The 18205-nt window shown below is 36.7% G+C and overlaps 1 long non-coding RNA gene across 1 annotated transcript; it reads left to right on the top strand.

Annotated features, from left to right (window-relative positions):
- Nucleotides 1-17281: 17281 nt before the first annotated feature.
- On the top strand, nt 17282-17908 carry LOC113293024. The gene is made up of 2 exons (XR_003332005.1): nt 17282-17452; nt 17690-17908. It is a non-coding gene; the product is annotated as an uncharacterized LOC113293024 (long non-coding RNA).
- Nucleotides 17909-18205: the final 297 nt, after the last annotated feature.

The following is an 18205-nucleotide window of genomic DNA, read 5'->3' on the forward strand; positions in this document are numbered from 1 at the left end:
CATGTCCATAGGATCGGTTCCCCTTTCTGCTATAAACCTTGTTGCACCCCATACAAGGATCGGTTCCCCTTGATGTACTGCACCCCTTACAAAGATCGGTTCCCTTTCCCTTACTAGGGTCGCTTACCTTTCCCTTACAAGGATCGGATCCTTTCCCTTACTAGGATCGGTTCCCTTTCCCCAAGGCATACATAACCTGTTCATATCACTTGTGATTACTTAAGATTGGTTTTACTAATAAAAGTTATACCAATACAAAAGTCAGGACTTTGTGAATAGTTCTACCAAGAACACAACAAGTTGTGAGCGGTTATACTCTATCACACATATTGGTTGTTCATAAGATATGCAATGCATAACAAAACCAATAACTCCTCCAAATTTCCTTTTCGGTCCACAAACAAGTTTATGAACTTACTTCCTTAGAACACATGTAAACATTGTTCCCTAGGATGAAATCCTCACCTCATACCCATACATAATCACAATAGCATTCAAATGATTATGGCGATGTCTTATCTACAAAGTTTAATGGTTAAACAATAAACCTCGTATTGTATTTCTTAATACTATGCCTATCTAGAGTTCATATATGCTTCGCAGTTATGTTTTCAATATGCACGACTTGAAAGATACGTTAGGGAATGAAACAGTTCAAGTCAAATATCACTAACCTCAAGTAGAAGGATGATTGTTGTCGTTGTAGCTCCTTGCTTCTTCACATCTTCAAGACTTCGCAATACTTGTAATGTCTCATATCCTAATGATTTCAAGCTAACCTATATGAAGTTTAACTCTAGTACATAATCAAGCGACTCTTAATATGAGTTTTGATTCACTAAAATATGAAAACCAAACTTGACATACCAACGCTTGGTGGGTTCAACCAAGCAATGCTCTAACACTATGAAACACAAAACACGCGTAAAATACAAAATTCACATGAAAAATAGCAAAGAAAGCATAACCAATACATATTAAATCAAGGTGTATTCTACACCTAACAAGTGGGAAATACAAGAAGAAGGATAGCCCTAAGAGAAAGGGTTATGTATATCCAAAGAAAACTAATAGGGTATACAAGACTCTTACGAGGAAGGATAATTGCCCCTTTAAGCGTGTATTCTATTTAAGAGACAAAGAAAAGGAATGGGATTGTACGGTGTGGTTTGGTCGTCATAACCACCGGGATCCGAAAGATTTTGTTGGTCACTCCCTAGTTGCGAAGCTAAAACCTCATGAATTCGAGGATGTAAAGATAATGACCAAAGCATGTATCAAACCAAGAGTGATTCTCGGAGGTTTCAAGGAAAAGGATGATCAGAATGTTTCTTCTCTGTGTACAATTTATAGTGCACAAGCAACCATTAGAAGGGTGGAATGGGAAGGGAGGACCGTTATGCAAGAATTTGAGAAGATAATTTGGGATCAAAACTACACGCGTATCATTAAAAGAGGACCGGACAACAAACCCCTTCAAATATTCATTGCGCATCCTTTGCTTTCACAATTGGCTCATACATGTTGTGGTGTTCTTATGATGGATTGCACCTACAAGACAAATAAATACAACATGTCATTGTTCAAGATCGTGGGGCAAACATCGGACAAGGTATCATTTACGTTGGCTTGGTGTTTAATGGAAAACGAGAGGGATTACAATTATCATTGGGCATTACGACAATTGAAATTATTGTTCCCGGAAAATCAATTTCTGGGGGTCATCATAACCGATCAAGATGATGCACTAATAAATATTATATCCGACGTATTTTTGGATGCATAAAATTTCCTATGTACGTATCATATACGTCAAAATGTGACAAAACATTGTCATTCTTTGTTTGAAACCTCTAAGTCGGATATTAAGAAGAGAATGGTTGCTCAACTAGAGGAAGATGTTCTCAAGAATAAACTATCAACCGAAGAAGAAGAAGATCAAAGAGGAAAGATTAAAGAGCGAGTGGAAAAAGAACACGATGAAAATCATAAAAAGTGGTTGGAATTTCAAAAGGATTGGGAGAAATTTTATTGGTCTCTTACCGAGGATATATATGAAAAGAGATTGAACATGTTTACTGCAAAATATAACAAAGTGTATCCAAGTGTCATCTCATATTGTCGGGATAAATTGTTGGTTAAGTTCAAGGATAAATTTGTGTGTGCATGGACATATCGGTATAGACACCACGGGAATGAAGCAACTAGTATAGCGGAGTCCGCTCATGGGAGATTTAAAGATCTCATCCAGTCCGGCCAAGGAAACGTGGTTACGGTCGCCGAGGCATTTGAACAATACTTTAAGGCTGATATCGATAGGATCAAGAAGGCTTTTGATAAAATCTCGATGGAAAGGATGACATCACATTTTCGATATGGTAAATTTCTCCAAGGAATAGAATTCAACGTCTCTCAATGGGAAATAAAACATATGATTAAACAAATGAAAATGGAGATAAACTATGGCAAACCGGGTGATGTGTGTATTTGTCCCGACATGTCTTCGTTGGGGATTCCATGTCGTCATATGCTTGTGAAGTATGAAGAAGGGATACCTATTGAGGTTATTGATCCGTTTTGGAAGCAACTATCTTTCGACCCTCCCCCTACGGAAGCTCCCGGACAATCACCATGGGATACAAACGAAGCAAAGGAATTCTATGAAGCTTACTCACGTGGCAACTCGGCTAGCCAACAAGTATTGTTAAGCCAACTAAGGATAATTACACGCCCGTGGATAGCACAAAGTGAAGAGCCAACAAAGGGAGATCCTCCCGGTATACCACAAATTAAAATGACAAGGAGAAAACAAATGAAAGAATTGAAAGCAATGAGTCAACGCGAATGTGAAGACGAGGAAAGTAAGAAACAAGACCCAACCAGATATGAGCTTTCGGAAGCAAGGTTCGCGGAAGCACCGGTTCCAAAGAAAAGGGGTAGGCCGAGGAAGGAACCGCCATCAAGTCAACAACAAATGGGAAATTTCGTATCCACACCACAAGTCGATGAAGTGCCGGTTCCAAAGAAAAGGGGTAGGCTGAAGAAGTTACCGCTATCAAGTCAAGAACAAATGACGGGTTCCTTATCACACCACAAGCCGACGAAGTGTCGGTTCCAAAGAAAAGGAGTAGGCTGACGAAGGTACCCACATCGATTGAACAAGAACAACAAATCGAGGAAGCGGATGCGACACCTAGAGTCGATGTAGCGGAGGTTACAAATAAAAGGGGTAGGCCTAGGAAGGTACCAACAATGATTGAATAAGGAGAGCATTCCGAAGTCACACCCATAGTTGAAGGGGCGGCTTTGCATATCAAAAATTAAAGGCCGAATAAGGAACCTACATCAAGTCAAGTACATCAAGATGAAAATTCCGAAGTCACGCCAAAGATATGTGATAGAAAAGGTAAGCGACCAATGCCTAGTCATCAAAAACACGATGGTGAAGTAGTCCCTTTTAAAAAGCGAAGGGGTAGGCCAAGGAAGTACGGACTCCCAACATATACCGAAGACATTGGAAGTGTAGAGATTGCAGAGGATGGAATGGAGATTATTAAGCTTCAAATTGGTAATATGAAGATGTATAAGGATTCAAAAATAGGTAAGACTTATAGACATTACCATACCAAAATAGAGGGTTATGTAGACCAACTTCCCGAGTTTATTCGCGAGTATATTGTATATACGGATGATGTCGATGGGGATGGAAATTGTGGCTATCATGCCGTGACCAAACAATTAGGAATCATTGAGACGGTGGTTAGTAAAGGGATGACAACATGCCGATACGCTAGAAAGAGGATGGCCGAGCAACTTATGAAAAAGAAGAGTTGTTACGAACAATTGGTAGATGATGACGAAGGGTTTGATAGTTTGCATGCTCGGGTGGTAGGGCCAGAGCACGAGATGAAGTTCCTTCCTACTGAATATTGGATGAAAATGCCGGTTTGTGGGCATCTTGTGGCGGATACATTTAACTGTGTTGTTCATTATTTTTCCCCCACCGAACAAACAACTTATACGCCAAAGTGGCAAAATTGCAAAGGATCTCTTAAGAAGAGAAGAGTTGTCTTGGCGATCGTGAACGGGAATCATTTCATTATTCTGAAGCTCAGGGAAAATTTTCCATTGCCACCGGTTTGTCCGTTGACTAAAAACAAGGATATAGTCCCCAATCACTCGGAGGAATGGATGAAATTGTATGAGGAGAACCACCAATTGTGGGATGCGTTGAAGCTATCAATTAACTAGGAGAAGGGAGAAATTCCTATTCATAAATTAGAAAGTGATAAAAAGTAATTTGGAAATGTGTGGTTCACTGCTATGCAACCTTTTGCTTTTTTGGAAGTTTTAATTGTAATCATTAAACCATATACAATGGACATGCCGGCATGATTTAGTTCAAACTTTACAATTCCGGGAAATGATCCAAGCTTAGAAAGTCTTTTTTCTTTTATGCCGGAAATGAACCATAAGTACACAGAGATATCAGGTTTAGTGCCGGCGTTGAAATTAACTTCCTAGTAATGCCGGAATTCTACACAAAATTCTAAATTCCTTTGGTCCGGAAAAGAAATCAGTATACCGGCATTGTTCTTACAATTTCGACCATGCCGGTTCTGAAAAAAAAACATAAAAATTGCAATGTTTGACATAGATTTACCAATATAATATGTTCTCAGGCAAAAACAAATGAAATCAACATCTTCAAAGTTTATCAAGACACACAAAATAACATAAGCAAAGGCTAGATTGTTTAACAAACCATACGTAAAGTTAAGATGTTCCAAACCGAAAACAAATGAAACAAAGATGTTCAAAGTTTCGCAAGACACACAAAAAACATAAACCGACAGTAGATTGTTCAAAGACATAACTAATATTATAAAAGAAACATTAAAAAACATCTTAGATCACTCGTCGTTAACTTCTTGTGAACCCTCTTCTTCGTTTCCTTCCACAAGTCCTTTGCATTTGGATCTTCAACTTTGTATATCTTTTGCTCGACTCTCTTCATTTCTGTCGGGGTCAGCACCTCTCCTTCCTTATTCTTGCATTTAAACCAGTTTCCCAATTTTCTTAGTCGCGAATGCTGTTGTCATATTATTCCATTAGTATGTTAACTTTTATAAGTTTATAGATATACATTCTAATAATAGGAAGTGAACAATAATTACATACCACCAACGTGAGGTCTTTAGAAGTACAGGTACAGTAAGTTTTTCAGCAGTTGTGGAGGGAGGTTCTGCTTGTGGAGGCACTGTTTCGGTGGCCGGGTGTACAATACAAGTATGGGAGTACCTCGAATGACCTATGAGGAAGCTTGGTTCCGACTCGTAACCTCTTTCCGCCAATTCCCAACCAACCCTATCCATCACTAGTTATTGTTCTTCCCATTCATTCCAATGTACAAGTATAGGAGTTGGTTTGTAAACTACCAGCGTATGTTGTTCATCTGATAAACATTGAGGAAAGTCATGAGAGAATTTGGCATCATATTTACCCGTAAGTTTTTTCTGTTTGTACCCAATTTTGCGCATCACACGGCGAGGGTTATGCGTAACAAATCCTTTTGGATGAAACAATGGTCCGTTGTAAAATGCTACATTATCATGCCTTGCAAAGTGAACTCCTCTTTCCTTCTTATATGGTTCAAACACTACATCTTCGACAGCGATAGAGTCGAAAGCCTCTCTCATGGAGAGTAACCGAGTTCTGTTATTGGGCTTCGGTTTATCGTCGAAAAAGTATTTCTTAGCTACAGGAATGTGTGGTGCCAAACCATACGTTGACGACTCCAAATATTTGTACTCCTTGAAAAATGTTGGGAAGTGTTCATAAAGCCCACACCTACGACAATGAAATATCATTCCAATGAAATGTATAAGAAAAGAACTAATTGAAAACAAAATAACTATTTCACATTACCTGTAATATAATGAAATTCCCATATAAATTGATAGGTTGTCGCCTTAGAATATCTACGCATCTCCGCCAATAAATGTGCCGAGAAAGCAGTGCCCCATGAATATTCATGAACCTCCTCCAAGGTATCCAAGTATTGTAAGTGGTTCATATGCACCCTGTTACCATTAGAGTCAGGGAATATTGCGATGCCCAAGAGGAACAACAGATAAGCAGCGGTAGTTTGTTGAATTTGTTCGGCATTCAATTACTTGCCCATCGTATTCCCAAACAACTCTCTGAGCTTGACGACTTTAATAGTCTTTTTCATGGTGTTATTTGACACGTACATATTTACTTTTGTCGTTACCTCGTCCCAACCAAACAACTTTTTAGTCATCTCATAGATCTTGGACCATTCTAGGGTCTTACCGTCATCTTCTTTCTTAACGGCTTTTTCAAGGATCTCTAGACCTAATATTCTTTGGACATCTTCAGGGATAATGGTCATCTCGCCAAAAGGAAAATGCATGGTATCAGTTGAAGCAAAAAACCTCTCAAAGAAGCAATTCGTCGTCACTTGATCAGTGGACACATAATTTTCTACCGCGGGATACAACCCAGATGCTCTTACTGCCGCTTGAACATCCCTACACTCCCCTTCCAAATCCCATGTATCCATTTGTTGATGGCAGCAAACATGGAAGGCTTTCTTGTGGTACTATAAAAATATACCAAACAAACTTCAATTCACCTGATGTCATATATAAACAATATAATAACAAGATGAAAACATCTTACATAAGTTGAATTGATCCAACGAGCCCAAGAGTCCTTGTAGTCAAATAAGAGTTTCAGATCTCTAAACTGACCCCAATATTTGCCATTATTGCGTTCTGGAATCATGTCATATTTTTTTGGGAGGTGCTTTGGTAGGTCCTTTTCCTTTTTATCACCGGCTTCAACTTCAGATTGTCCTAATCCATGTGAGGATGATTCACCTACTGGATCAGGAGGTACAAATTTCTCCCACTTAGCATCATCATCGCTGCTTGTGTCTCCCTCCAGGGGAATCTCCCGAATCATGACCTTACCATGTTCCGAATCATCTCGACTACGTCGAGGCCGAGAAGACTTAGATTTTCCTTCATCAACAGCTTTTCCCTTTCCTTTCTTTGTTTTTGCATCTTTGGACCTACGTACAAAATGAAATTTAACAAAAAAAAGAAAATCAGAACCGGCATGGCCGGTGAACATAACGATACTGCCGGCATATGTTCCGGCATTGTAATCTAAAAGGATATTATGCCGATTTTCTGGTAACGTCATTGTATATAAATAAAATCATATGTCGGTAATATGGGAATTGCCTACAGAGATTTAACAAAATAAGGTGATCAAAACCGGCATGGATAGTGAACATTACGATACTGCCGGCAGAGGTGTCGGCGTTGAAATTTATAGGGTTTTTATGCCGGTATTCAAATAACTTACATGCAATAAAAGAAGGATATAGGACATATAAACCGGCATTATATTCAAATTTAATGATACGCCGAAAATAAATTGGAATTTCAATTCACTAAAATCAATTTCAAATTCACTAAATTGCAGATTCAAATTTCCTTTTACCTAGTACAAACAATAAACATGCAAGTTTCAATTTGTGTTTTTTATATTATGAAATAAACCCTAAGAATGCTTCAATAAACATAGACATCACTTACCTCATCATCTCTGTTATTTCCTCCTCATCATCTTGTTCAATAGATGCTTCTGATTTCGATTTACCACTAGGATTAGGTTTTGGTTTTTCAGGAGGTTTGAAGAATTGAATGAATTTGGTTCAGAGAATGAACCAAATAATGAAGTTTAGTGGTTTTGTAAATTCTTTTGGAATTGCGAAGTGAAAACAAAGAAATTGAAAGATGGAACCTTTTCCATTCTATAACCGTCAATTTTATGTAATAATGGATTTTCTAACCGTCACATTAATGTAATGAGGGAGTTTGTAACGGTTACAATGGGGGATAATTGGTGCGACAGTTACAATGGAGAAGAATAAGGAGTTAGAATTAGTTGTCGAACTTTCATAAGTGGAATTAAGGGGTTTGTAACTACCACATAAATTGGGTTTGTAGCAGTCATAATTCCGGCATGGACATATGGTACAATTCTATGCCGACATTCTGACAATAAGTTTAAATTGTGTCTACGATATCGGCACTTGTGACGGTATAGTATTTGGTTCTTATTCAATGTCGTCACTGGAAATAAACTTAAGGAAAAAAACAACATTAACCACATATTCTTAAGGAAATAAATAACATTAACCCAAACAGGCCCTCATACTAATCTTATAGAAATAAAATTAGAAATATTAACCGCATAAAAAACGTTACACATGAAATGAAAGATCTTAAGCTAATTGCAACTAACATCATTTCTTGGGACGATATTCAAGAAACAAAGCATCTTCGAAATGCCTAAAAGGCTCTTTTCTCCACTTGGTATATGCGTCCTGAGCTTGATACCTATTCCCTTTGAATCTTGAGAGAATCTCGTTGTATTTGGGACATAATTTTATGAGGGCAATTGTGCGATTCGCAACAAACACATCCCCGTAATCCATTTTGCGTTTCTTGCACTTACCTTCCACAAAATTCGGCATATAAGGAACATCCTCAACAAGACCCCAAAAAAGGTTTGAAGGGCGGTGATCTTCCGGGAGATCCGGTACTATGTAGTAATTTTTAATCCATTGGGTTTCTTCCTCAACATCCGCTTCTATCTTCGCTTGTTTTACACGTTCGTATATCTCTTTAGTTTGTTTGCGATATTTTTCTTCTATTGCTGCCTCTTCTTCTATTCTTTTCCTTCTAAGTATCTCTTCTTCCATTGCGGCAAGTGACTTGGTGGTTTTCTCCTTCCTTCTAAGTTTTTCTAGTATCATGGGAATTGAATTGGTGGTGGATGATGATTGATTCCCTATAGGAGTGGATAATTTTTTTTCATATAAAAATTCTCTGAAATCGGTAGTTGGTGATTGATTTTCCATCAGATAAATGTGTTGGAGCTCACCTTATTTTTTTGAGGTATCAACTGCAATAGGCGTATCCACTTTAAACAGATGAGGACACAATGGCTCTTTTCCACTTTATCATTCCGGCATTGTCAGTAACTTAGATTCCACGCCGGAAATGGTCTTTATTGGTTTATGGTTTAAAAAAAATAGCCGTTATGCATTGAATGTTCAATTCGGGCAGTTAGCAGAAGATATTCGACCATGCCGGTAGTCTATACCGGCACTGTAATGTATATAAATTCAAAGCCGGAACATGGTTTATTGAACACAGAATTTTGACACCAAATTCCGGCATAAAATAATATATAGTTTCTATGCCGGAGATATAACAATATTGAATTATGTTAACGATGTAAGCCGAAACTATAATTTATTTCGAATGTTATCCTTGTCGCAGGAAGCACAAATTCACTTAGCACGTGCATCAAGCCTTTAAACCCTTTGGTGACCCAAGTGGACGATTTTACTATCGTGAGGGTTTACATAGAGATGTACCCACAAAACCTTATCAAAAACTACCCTAAAAACCTAACCAAATACCACTAAACCTATCAATCTTCTTAGGAAGAATCCGTCTCCGATTCACCCAGCTGGTGGTACTCCGTGACTTTACTTACAATGTGGTTCAGGTTGGCATCAAACATGAATGCTTCCCCTTTTTCCTGTAAGTAACGCGTTTTCACGGCTTCATGCTACAAAAACAACACAAAAACTTAGTTTGTTACATAAAATTTGAAAAAGAGTGGATTGTGTTGAATTAATCATAATGATACTTACAAGTTGTTGAGGGGACAATCTATTGCGGGTAGCGTGCTCGATCCGGTGTTTCATTTTTAAATACTCAACCACCGCATTTAGGATGATGTCGTATCGTTGCTCGATTTGTGGAGCAGTTCTTCCTTTCGGGTTACCGTAATCGTGAATCAATTTTTAAAAAATCTTAAACCACATGGAATCCCGCGTGCTGTTATCTATAGATGAAGGACGAGTTTCGGCGTACCATGCTTGGGTGATTGCTAAATCTTCCTCAGAGTCGAACGATGCCATTTGTTGTATGTGGGATTAGGTACTATACTTAGCTATTTGTAGATGATTATTCTAGGGTTTAGGGTTTCTAAGTTAAGAGGCTCAAGGAGATATATAAGAACACACGAGTTTTGGGCTTTTGGGTCCAAGTATTATCTCTCCTTATATAGAGAAAAACCTCAACGACTAGTTTTTTTGAAACCATCCAAACTCCGGCATAGAAGTAAATGTGACATAGGATGCCGGCCCCCAGTACCGGTATAGTTTACCGTTATATGTTCATGTCGTAACAAGTTGATTTCTTCACAGCGAAATATGTAACTATTACCGGCATGGTTGAACAACATGATTTAGCGCCGGTACGATATACCGGCATTGAATATATTATTGCGACCATGCCAATATTTGTGAATTTCAAAAGTTTAAAACGGCTAGTTTTTTGAAAAATAAGACCGTTGATATTCATTTCTATATAATACCCCCCATTCCTTTGGAAAAATCAACACAAAGCACCCACCAAATAACAAAAATCCTTCTCTGAAGAAATAGATCAATCAAGCACGGTTGAAGTTCACAAGCGATGGGAGATTCATCATAAAGCTCTATTTGCAAAGTAAATAGATTGAACATTACTAACAATATATGGACAGTTAAAATCTTCACTACTATGACGCATAACTAATATAATCTTCTCTTACAGAATCATCATTGCAGGTGTCAAATTTGCAAGTCACCTTCTCATCTAGCCATGGACTATCCTTTTATTTATTCAAAGTGTAGAAGCTGTGATGGGACGCGCCGGTTTTGGATTGCAAAAACTGATGATGCTGAAAATGGAAGAATGTTTCTAAGGTGTTTGAATTACCCAAAGTACGATGAGTTTCAATGGTTTGAAAAAGCTGTTAAACTAGCAGAATCAAGAGAAAATCACAAGGGCCAATGCAAGCCTATTGATGGGTGTGATGGGTGCTATATGAAGGGAAAGGAATATGTCGAAAGAGAAGATGAACCAATGAAGATGGTCCTTGACACAGATATTCCAGACGATGTCTTCGAAGATATTCGCGAAAGGCTCAAAGGTTCCGAAATTGTTGAAAAGGGATGGCTTACTAAATAGGAGATCACCTTAAACCAAAAGTGCTCCATTACCATGTTTTAGTATGTTTTAATTTAAAGTTTGAAATCTAATGTAATAGATTATCTAGGAATGAAATAAATAGAGCATTTGTAACTTATTTATAAACAATACCGGCATAGTATATTTATCAAAATTCAATGCCGGAATTATACAAAACTATTCAAGAGTAAGAAAAACAGAATTGCAGCGTAGATTCAATAATTTATTTAATGCCGGAACTACCCATAATCTACACAGAAACTTGGTCATTTTCATCCATTGTGCCCGTCATGGTTTGGAGTAAATTGTTCTGTGCCGATACAAATGGCGGCATAGAATTTAAATTGATTTTAAGACCGAAACCAGTACCGGTGCTGTGGAACTTAAACATTTGAATGCCGGAGCTTCTCGTGTAAAGAAAACTTACAGAGACAACATTTTACTAGAAATCTAAACATGTTCAACATAAACCAAACAACTGAATCGTGCTTAAATGTTCTTCATAAAAGTATCATAAACCAAAAGTAAACCAAACAAATAAATAGTTCAACCAAAAACACAACTATAGAGTTCAACAAAGTTAGAAATTGTTCTAAACATAATAACCACCATCCAAATAACGAACACAACTATAGAGTTCATCACTTGGTCTTTTGATTCTTGGAAACGGGAACCTTCCTTGTTTCCCCAAACAAAGTTCTTTCACTTGGGTCTTCAATTTTATCAAGTTTTTCCACGATTTCCTTCATTTCTTCAAGGGATAGCACCTCTACTTCCTCGTACTTGCAACCTAACATCTTCTTCAACTTGCCAAGCCGACGCCGCTAGTTTCATACATACAACAAATAATTAGTATATATATGCTAATATAAAATTATATGTACATTAAACGAGTAATCAATTAACAATACTTACTAGCAATCCAACGGTCTTATTAAGTTGGGTCATCGTAGGTGGTGCCTCTATAGGAGTTGGAACGGGAGGGTTTTTCTGGGGTGGAACATCGACGTTTTCTGGGCGCACTACAAAAGGATGTGACTATTCCAAGTAATCATCAATGTAGGTTGAGTCGGATTCATCACCGTTATTCACAAGCTCCCTATTAGTAGCATCTATCAAACGACGTGGTTCCCTATCCCTCCAATGTGTTGGTTCTGGAGTTGGATCATACTCTACCCTCACCTTTGTGGAACGTGTCATGCACTGAGAAAAATCAAGAATGTACCTTTCATGAGAGGCTGTCATGCATCTAGGTAATTGCTTGTATCCAAGTTGCCGCATCACACGTCGAGTATCAACCATAGTGTATCCCTTTGGGTGGAATAAAGGCCCTTGGTAAAGTGAAACGTTATAAAACCACTTGTATTAGCGGTTCTCTCTAGCCTCCTTATAAGGGTCGAACACAACATCTTCGGTAGTCATCGCGTCCAGATCCAATCTCATTTCTGCTAGTCGATGATTGGTACCGGGCTTCAGATGGTTGTTGAACTCGTATCTCTTGGCTCTAGGCTCCTCGGGGTCATCAACAAGAATAAACTTCAATAAGGGGTTTTCCTTGAACAATGTTGGGAAATGTTCATAAGCCCACACCTATACAAATGTGAAATGATACATATAAAAGTCAATAAATTTTGTTTCTAAATTCATGATAAGGGTACATGTGAATAGTATAAATAAGAACATATTTAAAAACAAAAATACCTGGAGTAGAGTGAAATTACCAACAAATTGATTTGCAACCGCCTTAGAGGCCCTTCTCATATCCGTCAACAAATGTGTCATTGCCACGGTGCCCCATGAATAGGTAAAGACCTCTTCCAACGGATCCAAGTACTGAAGGTAGTTTGCACTAACCCTTTTGCTACTAGTGTCAGGGGATATCTTAGTGCCCAAGATGAATAACAGGTACGCAACGGCTGTATAACGAATCCGTGCGGGGTCCCATCCATCCTTCAAACTTCTTTCCTTTGTATTTTTAAACTTCTCCTTAAGCAGGGTCAGCTTGATGGTCTTTTTCCTACTAACCTTAGATACATAGAAGCTTTCCAGAGAAGTTTTATAGTCCCAACCAAACAAATTGTTAGTAAGATCGTGCAACTTCGTCCATTCTAGCTCAAAAAAATGATCGTCCCGTTCTACAATTGATTTTCCGATAACATCCAAGCCTAGAATGTTCTGAGCATCATCAGGTATCAAGGTCATCTCTCCAAACATGAAGTGCATGGTATCAGTTTCACCATGATACCTTTAGACGAAGCAATTGACTGTCACCATATCTGGCTTCACATAATTTTCAACCAAAGGATACATACCAGAATCCTTTACTATTTCTTGGACCTCTTCATGCTCCTTAAACAAATCCCAATGAGCCGCGACTTGGTTTCGGCAAACACGCACAACCTTGTTATGATCCTACAATTATGAGATAATACGATTAAGAGATTTTGCATAAATACAAAACAATACATATACACGAGATAGAAATTCTTACATAGGTCTGATATATAGTACGAGCCCACGAGTCCTTGTATCCAATAGCAAAATATATACCCCAGATCAAAAGAAGATGCGCCCCAAAGTCTACCACGATCAAGGTCGGGTATCATGTCATCAACATGAGGAAGGTGCGAACCTTTAACTTTTACTTTGCCTTTGCCTTTGCCTTTCCCCTTTCCTTGTGTGGGTTGTTGAGTTGGACCACCTTGTTCCACTATTCCTTGGCTTTAGTTTTTTAATTGAGTTGGATCAATCTTATTATCTTCCTCCTCACTTTTCTCTTCATCTTGTTCATATTCCTCCTCAATAGCTCCGGTAGATTCACAGATTCCGATTTTACTACGATCACGACCACTTTCCCAAATTGGCCCTCTTGTATCAGCACCCAAAAGCTTTTTGTTTTTCCCTCGAGGAGGCCGATACTGAGGAGTATCAAGACCATCCTTCTTTCTTTTCTTAGTGACAACATCTTTAGCTTTTCCTTTGTTAGCCTCCTTTGCTTTAGCTTCCTTTGCTTTAGATCTATTTGAAAAGAAGCACGAAATAAATATAAGACAACTAACTTTCATTTCTAATACCGGCATAGATACACCATATCACGGCATAGAATCATCACCACCGGCATACTAAAAAAAGTATCGAACATGCCAGGAGCTAATACCGGCATGGTAAATTCAAACAATTTTACTCCCGGCATTGACAAATAAATTTCTAGGATGCCGGTACACTATAGGAAATTCCTGGATAAGAAAACACCAGTACCGGCAGCTACGTAAAATAAAAAAAAATACCAGAATACAGTACCGACATTGAAAATAAATTGTCGAGGATGCCGGTAGTAGTTCTAAAGTTTCTGGATACCAAAACTCAAGTACCTGCATGGAATCTAACCTAAAATGTACGCCTGTACAAATAACAAAATCCTTGGATTTTCTGTTTATTAGAAGCTTACTACCAGCGTACTCATAAAAGTTCAAATCAATGCCGGTACTAGGTTTAGAAGTGGTGTTCATCCTAAATACAATGCTGGAACTAAGTTCCGGTGCGTTCTTCAACCTAAATTAGATGTCGGAACTGACTACCGGTGTGATCTTCATCCTAGATTGAATGTCGGTACTGATTTCAGATGTGATATTCATATGAAATTGTGTGTCGGAACTACTAAAACTCAACTGTTTCAGTAAGGGTTTCGCGATTTTAACTTAAACCCATAGCTACAAATCGATTGAAACATTAATTAAACAGTTTTAAATGACTTAGCTTCTCACAGAAGCCATATTTCTGAGTAGTTGATCGTCCGATAACTCATGTTCTTCGTGTTCTTGCTCTTGAGCAATCAAAGCAAGCCTTTTCTCTAATTTCTGTTGAGCAATCGATTTTGATTTCGATTGGGCATCTGATTTCTTTCGTGGAGGCATTCTTATGGGTTGGTTTTAATCAACGAAGAAATTTTTGATTTAACAATTAATCGTAGAGTATGAATAACGATGAAGAAGAGGAGAGGAAGATGAAAGGAATTTTTTTTTTCAAAACCTAACCCTAACACACGAGTATGCCGGTACTCAAATGCGGGATACTGATTTTGGGTTTTTGGTTTTGATTTTAAGTTTTTTATTTTGTGGGAAGGGTATAACAGTCTTTTCATAATGTTTTTTAATTAAACAAAGGGTGTTTTAGTATTTTCGGCCCAAAAAACACTCCTTAGTAGACACCTTTGGTTGAGAGAAGTAATTCATATCCCCCAATTAGTTTCCATATCCCCCAATTGCGCGGGAGGAGTAAAATTTTTAAATTTCCTATAGGGCCCGACTAATATATAAATTAATAATTAGTGTGATAATATATTATGGTGTTTATTAAAATAGGCATCTGCGTTCATTTTTTTTTGTTCACATTTATAATTCATTGGACTTCGTCTTCAATTTTTGTATTCCCTTGAGAAGTTTCGAAACGATTTTATTGTGTTTCCTTTTTCTTATTTTAATTTTAACATTATAATATGTGCATTTGTACATATAATATGCCATAAAATAATTAGAATAGAAAATAAAATCTCTAGATATTTGATACTTCCTCTGATTCTGGGAAAGAAATACTTTTACTTTTTCAATTGGACCTATTTTTAGGCTAAAATGAAAAAGTGAAAGTATCTTTTTACCAAAAACAAAGAGAGTGCTATACATTTACTTTAGAAATTTAAAATTAAATTTGTTATGTTTCAACGTGATAATAACTTATTAATTTATCGATACATTAATACTTCGTTAAATCTATAGAATTTAGCAGTCCCAAAACTATTAATTTATCGAAGTTTTACTGTATGGTTCATAATTCAATCTTGGTAAGTATGGTTAGCCACCGGCTTACTTGACATAAGAGCATCTCCAATGGTAGGGGTGAAGGTAACCCTAGGTAGAGGTCCTATTAATTCTTTTTTGTTGTGAGTCATTCCTATATGGCTAAAAAAAATTAAAATTATACTTTCTACCTAAATTTTCATCTCCAATGCCAAGGTATTGTTACCGTAGAACTTAGAGAAAAATTAATTTGGAATAAAGGTTTGATAATGTGTCAAAAGACTTTGGGTCACGGAGAAGGTAAAGATATGACTTTCTCCTTTACTCTATCCTATGAGATGGCATCTATGTCATGCTTTTATCTTTACCTTGACCTTGGCATTGGAGATAAATTCTTGGTTAGAAAAGTGTTGAATCCTAGGTGTCGTGTCTTTTTAAGACTTTCACCCCTAGCATTGGAGATGCTCTAAGGCTTGGTTTGGTAAAACTTTTTTCTTCCAAAAACACTTTTAAAACCTATATATGTCAATAATTTTTGAAACTAGTGTTTGGTAAAATAAAGTTAAGTGTTTTTTTCCAAAATTCCTCAACTTTTAAAAGCTTGGGAGGAGTAGCTTTAAAAAGCTACAAAACCATAAGCTGTGGTTCCACCTAAATTTAATGTTTCATTTATCTTTTTTATCCATATTTTATTTTATAAACCACCAAAGTTACCCTTAAATTTATATACAACCAATTTTTTATTTTTTGTATTTTACTCTTTAAATAAATTATTTTTTATTTTTCAAACTATTTTATATACTATTTCATTTAATTTGTCGATAATAAAAAAAATTACTTAATTTTAGTTTGATTTTTTGTTTAAAAATTTACATACATATATATATATATATATTAAAAAATGGTTAAGTAAATTTTTTTTTTTTAACAATTAACTACCAACTAAAACTTGTTGCTCGGCTACCAACTAAAGCTTTGTATGAGTTATAACAATGTAACCCTATATTGTTTTTTATTTTATTTTATTTATTTTTGCTTATTTCAAAATAATAGTGACAAATAATAAATTTATTTAACAATATATATATTTTTATTTAATAATAAAAAATAATTATTTTTGGACTTAATGGAATTGAATAAAATTATTTTCAAAGATGTCTGTTTTCGTCATTTGTACAACAACAATGATTGAATCCAATATTTTACCAAACACACATTGATTACTTTTTTAATCAGTTTTAGTTTTAATTAATATTTTACTAAATGTCTAACTTTTTTTTTCTCTCACATCAATGCACGGCACAAAAATGATTGTATGAACCATCAATGCATAGCAGAAACGTGCTTTTACAAAAGCAGCAGTACCCTAAATCTTTGGCATTGAGCCATATGGGTTCCATTAAATTTCATAACCAAGTTTGAAACCCCCAAACTTCACCCCGCCGTCTGTTTTTTCTGTAAACCCTCCGGATATCAGATTCTTTTCTGAGACTATCACTCAGAAGAAGTAGAAGACGACAATATTGAGTAAGTTTCAAATCCTTTTTATCTTTGTATCTGGGTTTTGCTTAAGTTTTTATCTGGTACCTAAAAACTTGATTTTGGAGACCAAAACTGTAAATGCAAAGATTTTGATTTGATAAATTGGTTAGGGTAGAAATTGGGCAGGAAAGATTATTTTTTTTAGTTTTATTGCATGAAATTGGTTTCTGAAATTCACTTCTTTAAATCTTTCTCTCTGTTATTTTGCTCGGCAAACCTAAGAGGAGATCGAAGAAGAAGAAGAGGATATCAAATTCAAGTAAGTTTCAAATCCCTTATCATCTTTGAATCTGTTTTTTCCTTAAGCTTCTGTCTTGTTAATCAAAACAATTGGTTTTTGGAGACCAATGTTGTATTAATTTGATAAATTGGTTAGTGAAGAAATTGGAAAGGAACGAATTTGTTTAGTTTTATGGCATGAATTGGGTTTTCAAATCTCTATTAAGAATCCATAATTGCAAAGATTTAGGTTTGATTTTTATGGCAGAATTGGATACTTTGGAAATAGTAAGTCATTTCAATTCCATTTTTCCATGGATCATCAAGTGAGTTTGTTTTTGTAATGTGCTTCTCTTGTTCAGACTTTGTTGATATGAGATGGTTCTGAGGCTAGTTTATCAGGGAGCAATCAGTCTGAGGAGACTGGGTTCTTAGGCTTGTTCCTGTGACACAACCTTTTGACGAGGAGACTGGGTTCTTGGGTTTTTCCCTGAACCGAGATGACTACCCCCAGGATGC

The sequence above is a fragment of the Papaver somniferum genome, chromosome 7 (assembly GCF_003573695.1).
Source record: "Papaver somniferum cultivar HN1 chromosome 7, ASM357369v1, whole genome shotgun sequence".
Classification (NCBI taxonomy): Eukaryota; Viridiplantae; Streptophyta; class Magnoliopsida; order Ranunculales; family Papaveraceae; genus Papaver; species Papaver somniferum.